The 14644-nt window shown below is 48.0% G+C and overlaps 1 protein-coding gene across 3 annotated transcripts in view; it reads left to right on the top strand.

Moving 5' to 3' along the window:
* Positions 1-14644, top strand: part of Fhip1a (FHF complex subunit HOOK interacting protein 1A) — a 215468-nt gene that overhangs the window by 88034 nt on the left and 112790 nt on the right. The window lies entirely within an intron of this gene.

The raw sequence follows: 14644 nt of genomic DNA, 5'->3' as shown, positions 1-14644 counted from the left end.
CCTGACGTTAGTCTTTATTCCCCTGTTTCTGTTTCACTGTGTAACCCTCCCTCCTGGGGAAGACGCTGTGAAAGCGTGTGCAGGGTCCCTGGTACTGCAGTGCTGTGGACACAGCTTGTACGTCAGCCTTGTGGTGCAGACTCTGGAGCTGACGTGGATCCCGGGGCCGCTGAGGCCGCTGAGGCCCCTGAGGCCCCTGAGGCCGCTGAGGCCCCTGAGGCCCCTGAGGCCACTGAGGCCACTGAGGCCCCTGAGGCCGCTGAGCTGGAGGCAGCTTCTGTGTTGGTGCTGTTTAGCCTTGGCACTCAGCGTTGAAGATTTCCTCCTGCAGCTGGCTGCTTCATGTGCTGATTCTTTATGGCTCCCCTTCTCTTCCCAGTTCAAAGACCGAGGAGGGAGGCATTGTCCTGAATCCATTCCTTCTAAGCCAGGCCATCGGCGGCACAGTTGGCTGATCAGGTGCTCAGCTCCTGAAGGTGACGCCAAGGCCTCGGTGCTCGCTGTAGAGACTGGAGGAGCGTGAGGCAGCAGAGCAGCTTCCGAGGTTCCCGTAACGCGACCATTTACGCACCGTATAGAGCCTTTCAGACAGTGGTCACCAAGGAAGCCCGAGGGAAACTCATGCCTACCACTGTCTGGCAGTGGCTCCAGTCATTGCAGTGACAGTTTACACACAGCTGTTACCTTTAATGTCCCTGAGTTCAAGCACATGTGGCGTGGAGGTCAGTGGAGCGAGCCTGTCTGCATGTGCGGCGTTGAGGTGATCCGAATCAGATTTCAAAATCCATGAAAGCCACTGTGCCCTGTCTGTCACCACAGAGTCTGAGCACTCCACCCCCAGGTCATTAAAGGACGCTACGCCTCAGGACAGATACGGCTGTGCTGGCTTTTAGGACTGTGTGGCTTCACTGTCATCAGGAAGTACCATCCCCTTCCCTCTGGCCTCCATGGATCTCTCGGAGGCTGGCCTCTGGCTGAACTGCAGAGTGGCCGCAGTATGGTCAGGACTGGAACTGGAAAGCTCCATCCAGAGCCCCTCTGCAGCAGCCTTGGGCTTCATTGTCTGGAACGAGTCACCGTTAGCCTGTCCCAGTAAGAGCCCACTGGTTTCCAGTCCTGAGGGTAGAGTCGGGCCTGAGTCATGGAGGCAGGATGAGCTCCTTCGTAAAACCCGAATGGTTCAGTTTGCTTTGTCACCGTGACATGAGCTGACTCACGCGGGAAGAGGACTGAGAGCCTTCAGCAGATGGGCCTGGAGGCCGCCTGTTGGGTTTTCTTGATGAATGCTCGGTGCGGGAGGGTCCAGGCCACTGGCACCCTGTCCAGGTGTGCTGGAGGTGTGGGGAAGGTAGCTGAGCGTGAGCCAGCAGGCCAAGCCAAAGCAGCAGTCCTCCACGGCCTCTGTTTTGCTTCGTGCAGCCAGGGTCCTTCCCTCCTTCAGTTCAGCCTTAGCTTACCTCAGTGATGGACTGGGATGAGGGCATAGGCACCCCTTTCTTCCCACGCTGCTTTTGGTCCTGCCTTTATCACAGCAACAGTGAGCAAGCTAGGACAAGCCAAAGCCTGTTAGCAGGAAGCCAAGGGCAAGCTTGCTGGTGGAATGGCCGCCATTTGACAGGGACAGGTCTTTGAATGCACTTTCCTTTAAGCTTCTGGTAAGAGCTGAGCAGTCACCAAACCAAGGATACATTTGTGGGTACTCACAGTGCGTCCATATGGTCTTGTTCAGGAATGTACTCATTTACGTCACAGTGAGCACCCACTGTGAGGGGCAGGTGTCTTGCCCTTCTGAAAAATTGTATAACATTCAGAAGTCACTCCTGAATAGGTAGCCTTCCTGAGTCCTCGAGTCCTCATGGAAAGGTCAGTGGCCATCTGGAGCAGCTGACGGTTGTGGCGGTTCAGAGAGTTTTGCTCTTCTCTCCTCGTCATTTAGTCCCCTTTTCGCTGGGGGCTTCTTTCCCTTTTCATGTAGCTTTGGAGGAGAAAATAATCGTGCTCATCTAGAACCTATTTCTTTCCTCTTGTTCCGAGCCGTGAGAATGATTATGTGATTTAAGCCCAGCTAGTCAGGGTCCCTATTTCCCAGGATGCAGCATGTCTTCAGGGAAGGTGTGGGATGCAGTTAGAATCATGAGAACCTTTCTTGGGATTCTATTTATTTATTTATTTATTTATTTATTTATTTATTTATTCATTCATTCATTCATTCATTCATTTATTTTTATTTTTTATTTTTTGGTGAGACAGTACTTGAAACATTTATGGTTTTAGGATGGAAATGAGGGCCACATGATAGCTTATTTCTGAGGCCACAGAGGAAAAGGCTTCCAAGGGTGTGGGAGAAAAGAAAGCCATAGGCAAAGAGCTGTGATAAGCAGATGCTAAGGTGCAGACGGGTAAGAGCAGACAAATTTGGGGACTCACAATTCCGATGCTAGTTTCCTATGTATTGAAAACTCCATGTCCTTCCAGCTGGATGAGCCAAGGTTCTTCCTGCTTTGCTTGTGTGATGGTGAGCCGGAGTGCCGTCGTCTGTCCTCCCCACATCCTGACTAATCTGAGGACATGTCTGCGGACAGTGCTGGGACATTCCCTAGAATGAGCCCCGTGCTCCAGGCTCAGGGGCCCACTCGTGTTCAGCTTAGTTCATGCCACAGGAGCAATGACCTCAGTCTGGAGATGCTGGGTTTCAGTTTAAACACTAAAGGTTGTTTCCAGTGGAAAGTGAGCTGAGAGATTGTTTTTTCTGTTTTTTTTTTCTGAGGGGTATATACAATGATACATGTTTTAAAAATATCTGAGGATCCTCACTAGATTGAGTGGAAGAGTTTTTAAATAGTTGTGCTTGAGTTACTATTGCCGAGGTTGACTTGATGTCACTAGTTGCCTGTCTGGGCTACTCACAGCGGACAAAATATAGCCATGAGAAAGCTGGGCAGGGGTGGCACACGCCTTTCACACCCACACTCGGGAGGCAGAGGCAGGTGGATCTCTGAGTTCCAGGCCAGCCTGGTCTACAGAGTGAGTTCCAGGACAGCCAGGACTACTTATAGAGACTTTGTCTAAAAAAGTATAGTGCACAGTCCTTTTAGCTCCTTTAAATGTGAGGTTCCCATACTTGGGAGACCTTCCCTTCTATGCTGACAGCAAATCTGAGCAGAAGTCTTTTGAAGGGCAAGAGCAGAATTGATTTGGGATCTGAGAATCTAGGTGTTTAGGGATAGAGGCCTTCTGTGTCTGGCATTGGCTCAAGAAGTAGTTGGAGCCCTGGACTGGGAGCACTTGCCGAGAAGCACCCTACTAGTGGAACCTGGGTTCAATAAGTGTGTTGGAAGAATTCAACATTTTTCCATTCTCTAAGATGTTTGTAAAATTACAACTTTTACTTGTTTCTTCAAAGACAAATAAGGGACAAGTGCGGAGTGACAGAACAGGCCTGGTCCAATTTTAGGATGAAAATGCGAAGTTAATGTAGTAAAACAAATGTTTCAGTGTAGCAGCCCTTTGAATTCTTTAACTGTATTGAAAACGTAGGCCGACACCAAGCGTGTAATGACTGTATTAAGGCAGGAAATGACCCTGCTCCAGCACGGCCTGATGTGCCCCCAGTGCACACAATGTCCCAGCGCGCTGTGGCCCAACGATTGAATGTTGTTCAAGGGCATTGGTAATAAACTGAGTGGCCACAAATAAAACTGTCCTTTCGTACCCTGTGACTAGCACTGAATAATTTGGAGTTTCTAAAAATGGGAATCCATGGGATAATGTTCCTAGCTCTGGACCATCTGCAGACCATTTTCACTTGCATAGAGTCAGCTATGGAGAGTCAGGAGTCACACTTGAAAAGGCTTTTTTGACAAAGTAGGACAGATGATGCTACACCCAGGAGAACGATGCTCTGCCAAGACTAGGTCAGAGGCTTTTCTTTGAGGACGGTTTGCCAGATGGTCTCCTCCAAAAGCTAAAGATCAGGTTTCAAAGTCCAGCACATACACATGAATAAATCATGCTCCTGAGCTAGGGGCAGGCACTACCTGTGTCTGGGAGGTGGAATTCAGGTGGGGCTGTGGAAAGTGGAGGGAGTGACCCTGGGCTGAGCAGATGGGGGGCGTGGTGAGTTTTAGGAAGGATAGTTAATGTAATATTTACCAGGACTCAAGGCTCCAGTGAGTTTCCTATGACCTTTGTCAGGAAAGTATTCACCAACTAAAAAAAGACATCCCTGTAAGAGCTCTGAATTTCAGAGGCTAAACAGTGAGCGTGGTTGAGAAGACATTTGAAATTGGCAACTAATTTTTTTAAAAAAGACTTTTATTTTTATTTTTTATTTTTATTACAATTGCTCTACCTGCATGTACACCTGCACACCACAAGAGGGCATCAGACCCCAGTATAGATGGTTGTGATCCACCATGTGGTTGGTGGGAATTGAACTCAGGACCTCTGGAAGAGCAGGCAGTGTTCTTAACCACCTCTCCAGCTTTATTGCAATCATTGTTAAAACTTATTTACAAACCAACTTTGCTTCCCAGGACAGAAGGCACATTTTCCCATTTTGCTAAAGGAGAAGTCTGTTGTGACATTTTATTAGCATTGAAGGCAAAACTGAGACTTCCACAGTGTGAAGTCAGAGCTGGACGGTTCTCACTGAGGTCTTATCACTCCGTGGCCACGGCTCTTCCTTATGTTGGGATAGACACACCCATGTTTTCAAGGATGAGCTGTGAGAAAGACTGGTTACTACAGAACACAACTTTAGAAACTTAGAATACCCCGTTAATATTCGAAACTCGGGTTAGTTGTTGGTTATCCTTTTCCACTCGCTATGTATTCATTAGTGTTTGATGGTTGTTAGGCTAGCCTTGCATCCTGAATTCAAGCCGCCTCTCGCGAGTGCTGAAACTACAAGGATATGGCACTGCATGCAGGTTTGAATAAGCCCGAGGCATCACATAGACAGAAGGCGTCTCCGATCACAAACCGATCGATTCTGGAGCTAGAAGAGAAACCAGGGCTGTGTGCCTGCTAGCCTGGTGCTATGTCCCTGAGCTACAGCACCAGTCCTGGCTTGATGCTGAAGGTTTAGTGGTCCAGAGGGAAGCTCTGCTGCTCCTGTCTGTGAGTGTGAGAACTCTCCGAGAGACAGAGGCCTTCACAGAGCTGGGGCCGTCGGGAACCGAAAAGCAAGGCACGAGCCTTCAGAGACTCTGAGTTCATCAGAGACTGTGTTCTGTCTCTTTACACTGAGAACTGCTGCGTCTTGGACACAACAGCAGTGTTGAACTCGAAGGTTTTTCCCTCCCTGAGGTATTTTGAGTCTGAAAGATTCAAAGGAAGACAGAATCTAGAAATAAAACCTGAAAGGACCGTTTTGAGGCAAAGCCTGGAGGAGGTGGCCTGGGAGGACCAAGCAGGCAGGACGCCCTCACCTAGGCAGGGAGAGAAAGAGAGAATGAGGGAGAGGGAGCGGGGGCTGTGTAACAGTTGACATGTCCCGATTCTACACAGCTGTGTGCTTCTGATAACTGTTTTAACTTACTATTAGGCTATCTCAGAGTCAGCACTGAGAGTGGAAAACCTCTGGGAGACTCAGCAGGCAGGAAAGACAAAGCAGGGCGGTAACCCTGGGCCTCCTTCACACTCAGTCTGGTGCTAACAAGCATGCCCAGGCCTGACTGTTGGCTGTGTGGGCCTCATTTGCCAGCCTTGGGGTCTGCAGCCTTTCGTCCTGATGTGGTGATCTAGAACAGAGCACGGGGACCCGAGGCTGCTGTTGCTGTGGCCTCAGGCTGGAGCTGGATGAAGGGCAGGGTGACCAGCAGCACACCAGTGACCCAGAACCCTTGGCCGAACCAGAAACTCAGCCCTGAGCTTGGCAGAGTCTCCCTGGATCAGTATTTGTCTATATACCCTTGAAAAGCTTCAAATCACAGGCTAATCCCAAATTAGTAATTTGGACCCAGAGCCCACGGATCCCAGTAGCAAAGTGAGCATTCCCTCTCAGGGTTGGTCTGGGCAGTTCAGATGGTGGAGACATCTGTTTCTCTGCCAGTCTGCTCTTCTAGGCCCTCATGTAGACCTCTGTAGGCCGCCCCTCGTGAGCTCTCCCTAGAAATCACACATGGCTTTGGGGGACAGTCAGTCCTTCTGAAACATGCGCTCCCAACCCCAGGCAAAGGTAGGCAGCCTTTACAACAGTCTCTTCTGGAGTTTAAGGGAAGTCTTTCTTAGGGAGGCATGTATTTAACACTATTTGTGAAGACTGTAAGCGTCATTAGCATCAGGCTAAGCTTGTGCAACTGAATGCTTAAATAATACCTGAGGAAAGTAGGCGAGCTGGAAGAAAGCTGACTCTTGCTCCGCTGTCACTGGAAGCATTTATTAAAAGACCTTCATGGGGCACTGGGCCAGGGATGGTACAAACTACATTAGCAGATGTGGCTTGTGCCCGGGGAGGGCCAGGGCAGCATCTGCAAGCTGGTTCTTGTGTGACTTGTGAAATTCACCTCCGTTGTCATTCTCAGCTCACAAACAGGTAAACAGTGGCGGGGACAGGGATAGTGGGGGCAACAGAGGCTAGTGTGCAGGCAGAGGGCCCCGGGGTGCTCCATTACCACTGCGGGCCCTGCAAGCCCTTCCCGGTGCTGTGTGTGGCACAGGAAGGCGTCGGGTCACGCCGTAGGTGTGCTTAGTTAGACCCCTAAGCTGTGTTTGTAGGTATACAGACACCTAAAAAGACTTATTTTTGGTGTGTTGTTTGTCTCTGCCAGGAACAGTCTGGATTGAAAACATCACTTTGGCCAGAGAATGATTTACTTTTCTGTGCAGCCCGGGGGTCTTTGGGGAGGTTCAAGATTTTCAGCGGGAAGTATTATAGAGCCAGACTGGTCCCTGACAAGGCAGAAGCTGAGACCGTTTTCCCCTCAGGCCTCTGCTCTTCTGTGTTTCTAAGTACCGTCGGCTCCTTTAGTTTTCTCTTTTTATGTGTGGCCTGGGCTCCTGTCTGTTGTCAGTGATAGAAACAGTTTCCTATTTTGGGCTGATTTTAGATTTGTAGTAAACTTGCTAAAATAGTATGGAGGATTCCTCTATGCACTCTGCCCAGCTCCTGTCACTGCGAGCCTCTCCTGTTCTCGGGGCCTGGCTGTTCACAGGGTGATGGGCGCATGGCCTTCCTCTAATTTCCAGGAATCCCCCAGATGGGGGGTGGGTTTCAGTGACCTAATGTTTTGGCTTTTTATGAGAAATTTAACATTTAAGATATTCTTCTGGGTATAGCTGAAGGAACCAAAGGTGGCGGCCGGTGTTAGTGGCTGCACTTCCTCGAAGGTGGAACTGAGTGTAAGAAGTTTGAGCTGAGGCCTTGCTGGGGCCTTGAAACCCTGTTTCTTGATCCTCCTCCTCAGCATTTAGGGACTGACCCACACGTGCCAAAGGCCACCCGAATCTCCGGAGATGGCAAGCCGAACTCTGCGTTGGGTGGCTTTGGTCAACAGTGTACAGATACGGAGGGGGCACACGGCGTGTGTGCAGTGTGCAGGGGCACACGGCGTGCTGTGGACAGAGTGCCCCCCTCAGGGGCGCGGTGCTTTGTCATAGCGCGGCAGTGAGCACACTGAGCCCCTGGGCAGGGCTGGAACGGTCGCTCACCACGGTGACCTGACTCCTTTACCTGAGCAGGACACTCCTTATTTAGGACAATAAAGTCTGTGCACATAAACAGACTTTCAGATTGAAACCTAGAGTAAAAAGGTCAGGACATACCTTTTTTGGGAAAGTATACAATATACACAGACACATCAAACTTTACAACCATTTTGTTTAATCAGACTTCTCTCACAAAAAGGCAATGAACTATTTCACAGTTATCTTTTAGTTTTTTCTATAAAAATTGGAGCAGATACCCATACTTTCTAGAAAGTGATTGTATATAGATAGAACCTTTAAAAACATATTCCACCATATTGTTTATGTGATATTACTTGGGAAAAAAATATATGTTTGGACTGGTTCCTTAAAGGTGCCAATCTACGGCTCCACTTTGGTATGAAGCGTAGCTCATCATCATTGGAATCTGTGTTTCTGCATTCCTAGGCCCTCAGTGCGCACAGAGACTTTGCTACTTGTGTCCCATTGGTCCCTCAGCCTTTTTCACGGGCCTTTCTCTGTGTCCTCGTGGAAGATGTTCTGGACATGGAGACTCATCATCACAGCAATCTACTGTGATGAGTCTGAGTCTGAGTCCGCACCAACAGTTTCTGGAAACTTCCACTGTGATGAGGTCTTTCTGCTGTGCTGGCGTCCATTAGTGAGCACGGGCGTCATGTTACCAGTTCCTTTAAACTTCCTTCTGTAAGCACAGACCAGCATCTCTCCACATTAAGTACTGGTTGGTGGAGAGTGAGTTCCCCTGAACACAAATCAAAACAGAGCCCTGGAAGCAGTCAAAGTGGCAGGTTTGAAAACTGTGAGGCTCCGTGGTGTTACAGCCAGCAGCAGGCAACCCCACGGCTTCCAGCATACACTGTGTTGGTGTCCGAGTCGTATTTCCAGTTAGAGATCCCAGGTGAGAGGCAGAGACAGTCATCTGTCAGATTCAGCTCTGTGATCCAAACACGCATGGCACACTGAACCACACAACAGTGTAGCGCCAGCAGCAGGCTTGGCGATTAAGGTACCACGTGGTTATCAGTGTGGAGAGTCTCTTCCTGATGGGTTGAACACCGACTGATTCTTCTGTGGTGAAACTGAAACGGTGCCTGCTTTTTGTTTCTGAACAGTGTGGCCGAGTGTGGGTTGGGAGCTCCCACTGGGTGTTCAATTGGTTGAGTCCTATCGTGAGCGCGCCAAGTGGTGCCGTCGCCAAACTGGTGGGAAAACAGGTAAAACCCGTTTCTCACCCCTCTCCACTCCGTCCTCTGTTGTTGGGCACCTGTGCCCGCTGCGAGCGGCATGAACACTGATGTGCAAGCATCTCACCTGCAGCTTGACTCAGAGTCGATCCTAGGGGTGGTGCAGCTGGATCAGATGGGAGATCTGTGCTGAGTTTTCTGAGCAACCCCCACACCGAATTATTCCCACGGTGCATGAACTTATGAACCATCTCATGAGTGACACACGAGAGTTCCCTTTGGTCTGTGTCCTTGCTGGCATTCGTCATTTGTTTTCTTAGAGACTGCCGTTCTGACTGCCATGAGAGAGAAGCTTGGTTTTTATCTTGCGTTTCTCTGATGGCTCGTGAGGGGGGATGCTTCTTCATGTTACTGCCCACTTCTAGTTTGTCTTTGAGAACTGTCTATAGCTGATGTATTTGGCTTCGTGCTTAGGTTTTTGTTTTGTTTTTAGCTCTTCATCTGTTCTGGATGTCAGTCTCTGTTGTCACATGGTTTTCTGTCTGCTCTGTAAACTTTCTTCACCTGATGAGCTGTTTCCGTTAGTGCAGAGGTGCCTCAAGCCCAGGAGACATCATCTGTTCGTTGCTGGCCTTATTTCCTGAGAAGTAGGAGTGTTACTCAGAAACTCTGTCCACCTGTGCTTTCAAGCTATTGATTCCCATCCTGGAACTTGCTTCTTCTTTTTCTGAAGTGTGTCTCCATTGAGCGTGTAAATGTCGGTGTCACACTTAGTAATCATTGCTTAGCTCTGCAAACTGCCTGAGGAGCCTTTGCCACGTCAGGATTCTTCCTTTGTTTCCCTCCTGTTGCAGCTTTATGGTTTTTATCACTTCTATTCTCATTTGTTTTACCTATCAGTTGCTTTGTGGGATGAGGTGGGTGTGGTCAAGGTTCATGTCTCTAGTTGTTCTATCAACATGTGTTGAATTTCGTTTCTTTACCTGTTGGATTATGCTGGTGACTTTGTGACAGTCATGATTTTGTATGAGGAGGTCTATTTTGGGGGACTATTCTGTTCCGTAGTGCTCTTTGATTGTCTTGTACCGTTTATGAAAACATTGTTGTGTATATGTTTGTGTGTATGCTGTGTGTGTGAGTGTGGGAGTGTGTGTGGAGACTGGAGTACAACTTTCACTATGGATGGGTTCTGGGGTCAAACGCAGCCTTTCAGGTTTACACACTAAGCATTTGTGCTGATTGACCCATGTCTTTGGCTTGTACCATTTTTAATAGTTGTTATCATACAGGTGTCTATTTCATAAGTCACATGGAATCACAATTTTGAAATGTATATTTTTGCTGTTAAAAGCAGTAAGTGTGAAAGCTAGAGAGATGGCTCAGAGGTTAAGAGCACTGGTTGTTCTTTCAAAGGTCCTGAGGTCAATTCCCAGCAACCACATGGTGGCTCACAACCATCTATACTAGTGTCTGGTGCCCTCTTTTGACCCGCTGGCTCACATGCAGGCAGAACACTATAAATAATAAATAAACATAAATAAGCATCTTTTAAAAAAGCAGTAAGTGTGTCTGTTCAGCTATTGATATCTGAGAAGACAAAATTTATATACAGAATCCAAGGCAAACATTTACAAGTGCAATGCTACTATTTAGCTTTATGTAGTATGGTCTAATTTTTATTTCTTCAGTGGATGAGAGTGCCTGCTGTTTGTGCCCATGATGCTCTTGCCATCCGGGAGAGGACAGTTTACTTTGCGTCTGGCTTGTCAGCTTTCTGACTCTGTAATAAATTATGTGATAACTATAACTTACGCAGAGAAGAATTTATTAAAGGTTTGTTTTGGTTTCTGGTTTCAGGGATTCTAGTACAGGGTTGGTGGGTCCATTGCTTCAGGGACCTGGGAGAAGCACTGGGAGGCAGGAGTGGGGCCATGTCATCATGGGGCAGCTTGCTCCCACCAGGAGCCAGGAAACCAAGCTAGAGGGAAAGAGGAGGAGACCAGAGCGCCCTGTCTCAGGGGCATGCTCCCAACAACCTTCGGCTTTTCTTAAGGCCCTGCGTCTTACAGGTTTTACTTTCTCTGCTGGGGACCATGCCTTTAACACCTGGCCTTCAGGGAGCCTTTTTAAGCCATGGCAGCTTTTACATATCATGTTTATATTGTTTCTTTTAAGGACCAACCAAACTTATTGGAGAATTATAAAACCAAAATCTGCAGTGGAGGACTTTCCTAAAACTTGCTGTTCTCCACGAGTCTCATAATATTGTATGTACATACATACACATGTGTATTTGTACGCGTGACCTCTGGCGGAGTCTAAGAGGTGAGTGTTTGGCCCATTGTCTAAAGACGGTCACGCCATTATGGAAGCAGGACAGCCATCATAAGTCATGCTGTGCGTCCTGTCAACTGTGGAAGGTTATTTGTCTTAAGCTTTTTAGGTGCTAACCAGAAAGCCATTTAGCTGTGAGAATGATCCCTGAGGTGCACGCCTTCTGTGGGCATACGCATAAGGTCATTGTGCTGTGCGGAGTGTTTGCAAACACTTAGCTGCTTTATGTGACCATTATTCACTTAGAGGAGCCATCTGCAGTAGAAAGGCCACCCTGGATCTCATTTGAAGCATCGTGTTGCATTTCTTGGGGAAGATGGGTTTTTAAGGGAGAAACTGTTATTTTTGGTGAATACTTAATATTTTTCCATATTTTTTTCTGTATGAACAATAAAGTCATTGTATTATTGTGATATTTAATATGATTTCTTATGTTTACTGTAACAAAATTAATATCCATGAGAGACTACTGGTCTGGAAACTATAGTTTAATAAAGTATTTAGTCATCCCTACGGTCTAGTCAAAGCCTGATATTTCCAACTTGTGCTAAGCTGGATGTCGGCACACAGAGCAGAGGCCTGTATCCCGGGAAGCACACAGGCCTCCGCAAGAATGGCCTCTGTGGACCTTTGCCTTTTAATTTGTCAGTGAGCTGGAGGCTTCCTCTCAGGCCATGTCAGTTATTTCTTAACAAGTAGAAAGTCTTTTTTTTTTTATATATGAAAATTGTATTCAACTATTATCTAGTGTGACTAGATTAGAATCTTTTGGAGGGCTACCCCCATTTATTCTTTCTCTTTCCTATGGGGTGGTATGAAAAAAAAAAACAAAAACAAAACAAAATAAAAATAAAAATAAAAACAAAATAAAAAAAGTGATAAAACTGCAAGAACATGATGGCAAAGCTTTCATCCTGGTCCCAATGCTGACTCCATCTTTCAGTGCTGACAGGTTCTGGCTTTGTGTGGTGTGAGGCATGAGGCTCGCTAACCTGGACCCAGCTCAGATGACTTCATGAGGGAGTTGAAGACAGAGCTGGTGGTTTTCATGGTGTTGGCCCTGATGTTCCGAGGTTGTGCCGTTGGACACGCTGGTCTTCACCTTATCTCCTTCTGGTTCTGGTGACAGAAGTGTTTTTTTTTCTCCCGTATCAAGGCAGCAGCAGGAACCTCTCTGACGTCCTCTTGAGAACGGGCCCAGGGGAAGTCAGTGGAGATGTGGCAGGGTAGCCACAGCGTATCCCTCAGTCGCTGAGCCTCCTGCTTTCCTGATGGACATAATCCAGAAAATAGGCCAGAACCAAATCCCCAAACCACACCAAGTATAGGAGATTAACTTGAAATGAATTCTATCCTTTGTGTTACATTATCATTCTGTTTTCAGTCACGTTCCATAAAAGGTGTGTGTACATACAGGTAATGTGTTTTTCCTCTGAGTCCCCACCCCTCCCTCCCTCCTTAGATAAGAGCTGGGAGCGCATGTCATTCTAACATAGAAGCTTAACACTAAGAATTTCTCCCCTGTCCCTTTACACTGTGCTCTGTAACTCTACCCTCAAAGCTAGTATATTTGTTTTGTGATCAGTTTGCTGTCTGTGCTTGAGAACGTGGTCAGGCCTGCCTCTTGCTGCTAATGAACATGTTCATTTTCTCTGTGCCGCTGTAGGAAAGGCATGCTAAATAATTGATTGGGCCGTGGCAGGTAGAGAGTGGCAAATGCATTCTCTTTGTTGCTCTGGTAGTACATTTGGTTAAGGGGCCTGTCTATCATTTGGATCACATGGATCTGACAGGCGATGGAACTGTGGTTGGTGTGGTTGGAGAAGAAAATCGGCTTAGGAAGAGGGGCCATCTGAAGCAAATGGATCCGTGTTTCAGAAGGCTTGGGCAGACTTGAGGGATGACTTACTCTGTTCTATTAAAAGGCTCATCGCAGCTAATGCATCAGCCCCGAGAGCGGGTGAAGCCACAGATTTGTTTACGTGCCGTCGCAGTAGTGCTCAATCACTTAGTGCCTAACATGGCTGCTGTGTGAGGCCTGCTCTTCCCCGGCATCCTTAGGGAGCTTCCAGGAAGCAGAATTGATGCTGTCTTTAGCAGAGGTTCCAAGGGGAGGACGTTTCTTTCATTCTTTGTTACGAGCCAAGTCTCCATGATCTTAGGGGAAGCCATCTTGTGTGTGTAGTGCTCCACGGTCAGCGAGCCTTTGGCCGGGGCCCAGAAAGGCTGGGGACAGGGGCAGGTACGTCCCGCCCCGTGGTGGCCCACCTCCAGCTGCCGGTGCTCACTTGCCCTTCGCTCCTGCCTTTTACTGCTACCCCTCGGCTTGAAGGGGGCTTTCTTATTATGTGTGGGATAACTTTTTAAAATTTCTCTGTGTGTGTGTTCACACATGTGGGCTTACATGTATGTGGATAGAGGCTCATTCATGTGTAGGCTCATGTGGAGACCCAAGGTTGCTCTCAGGAGTCTTCCTTAATTACTGTCCATCTTGCTCACTGAGGCAGGGCCTCTCATTTGAACTGAGAGCGTGCCAGTATGGCTGGTTTAGATGGCTTGTTCTGGGGATCTCCTATGTCTACCTTGAGCCCTGGAGTTAAAAATGGATCACCATGCCTGTGTGGCCTTTATATGAGTCCCAGGGTCCTAAGCTTTGGTCCACATGTTGTGTGGCAAGGACTGTGGATCCACCCAGCCATCCCCACAGCTGCTGGAACACTCGTTTCCTCCTTATCCTTTGTCGTTCTTCAGTGTGTCTTCCAGTAATTACGCTGTTGGCAGCGCCAGGACGTGAACCCAGGGCCTGCTGCGAGTACCCACCAGCAAGCTGCCTCCCTCCTCTCAGCAGTTTACTTTGAGACAAGAGCTCATGCGGTGTAGGATGGCCTCTAACTTGCAATGTTATCTGAAGCCAGCCTTGAACTCTTGTCACTGCCGGTGTGCACGACTATACCTAGGTTTTCAGTAGGTGTGTGTGTGTGTGTGTGTGTGTGTGTGTGTACACATGCTTGCTTATATAGGTGCATTAGAGGCCAGAGGACAGCCTTGGATGCTCTTCCTCAGACATTGTCTCCACATGCTTCTTAGTGAGTCCCTGTCTCTTGCTGGCCAGTGACTGACCAGGGAGGCTTGGCTGGCTGGCCAGTGAGCCCGAGGAGTCACCTATTTTCCACCTAAACAGGACAGGGACTACAAGCACGTGGCGATACACTCAGCTTTTAAGTGTGGATCCAGGGGATTGATCTGAGGTCCTCAGGCTTCAGTGTGCTGCCAGCTGAGGGACACCTTAGCTATCCAGCAGTTATAACAAGCAATGTAAATAAATACAGACCTCGGTGACGTAAGCGGGCTTTTGATCTGCACCTTCCCCTCACGGAGCCAGCTAAGTCAAGAGCAATCTCTGTTGGGCATTTTCATCAACTGGCTTCCAACCCATTTGTTCTAATTATGTTTTT

Source organism: Meriones unguiculatus, chromosome 2 (assembly GCF_030254825.1).
Source record: "Meriones unguiculatus strain TT.TT164.6M chromosome 2, Bangor_MerUng_6.1, whole genome shotgun sequence".
In the NCBI taxonomy this organism is placed as follows: domain Eukaryota; kingdom Metazoa; phylum Chordata; class Mammalia; order Rodentia; family Muridae; genus Meriones; species Meriones unguiculatus.
Note: the sequence above shows the minus strand (reverse complement) of the source record. Positions and strands in the feature narration are given on the sequence as shown.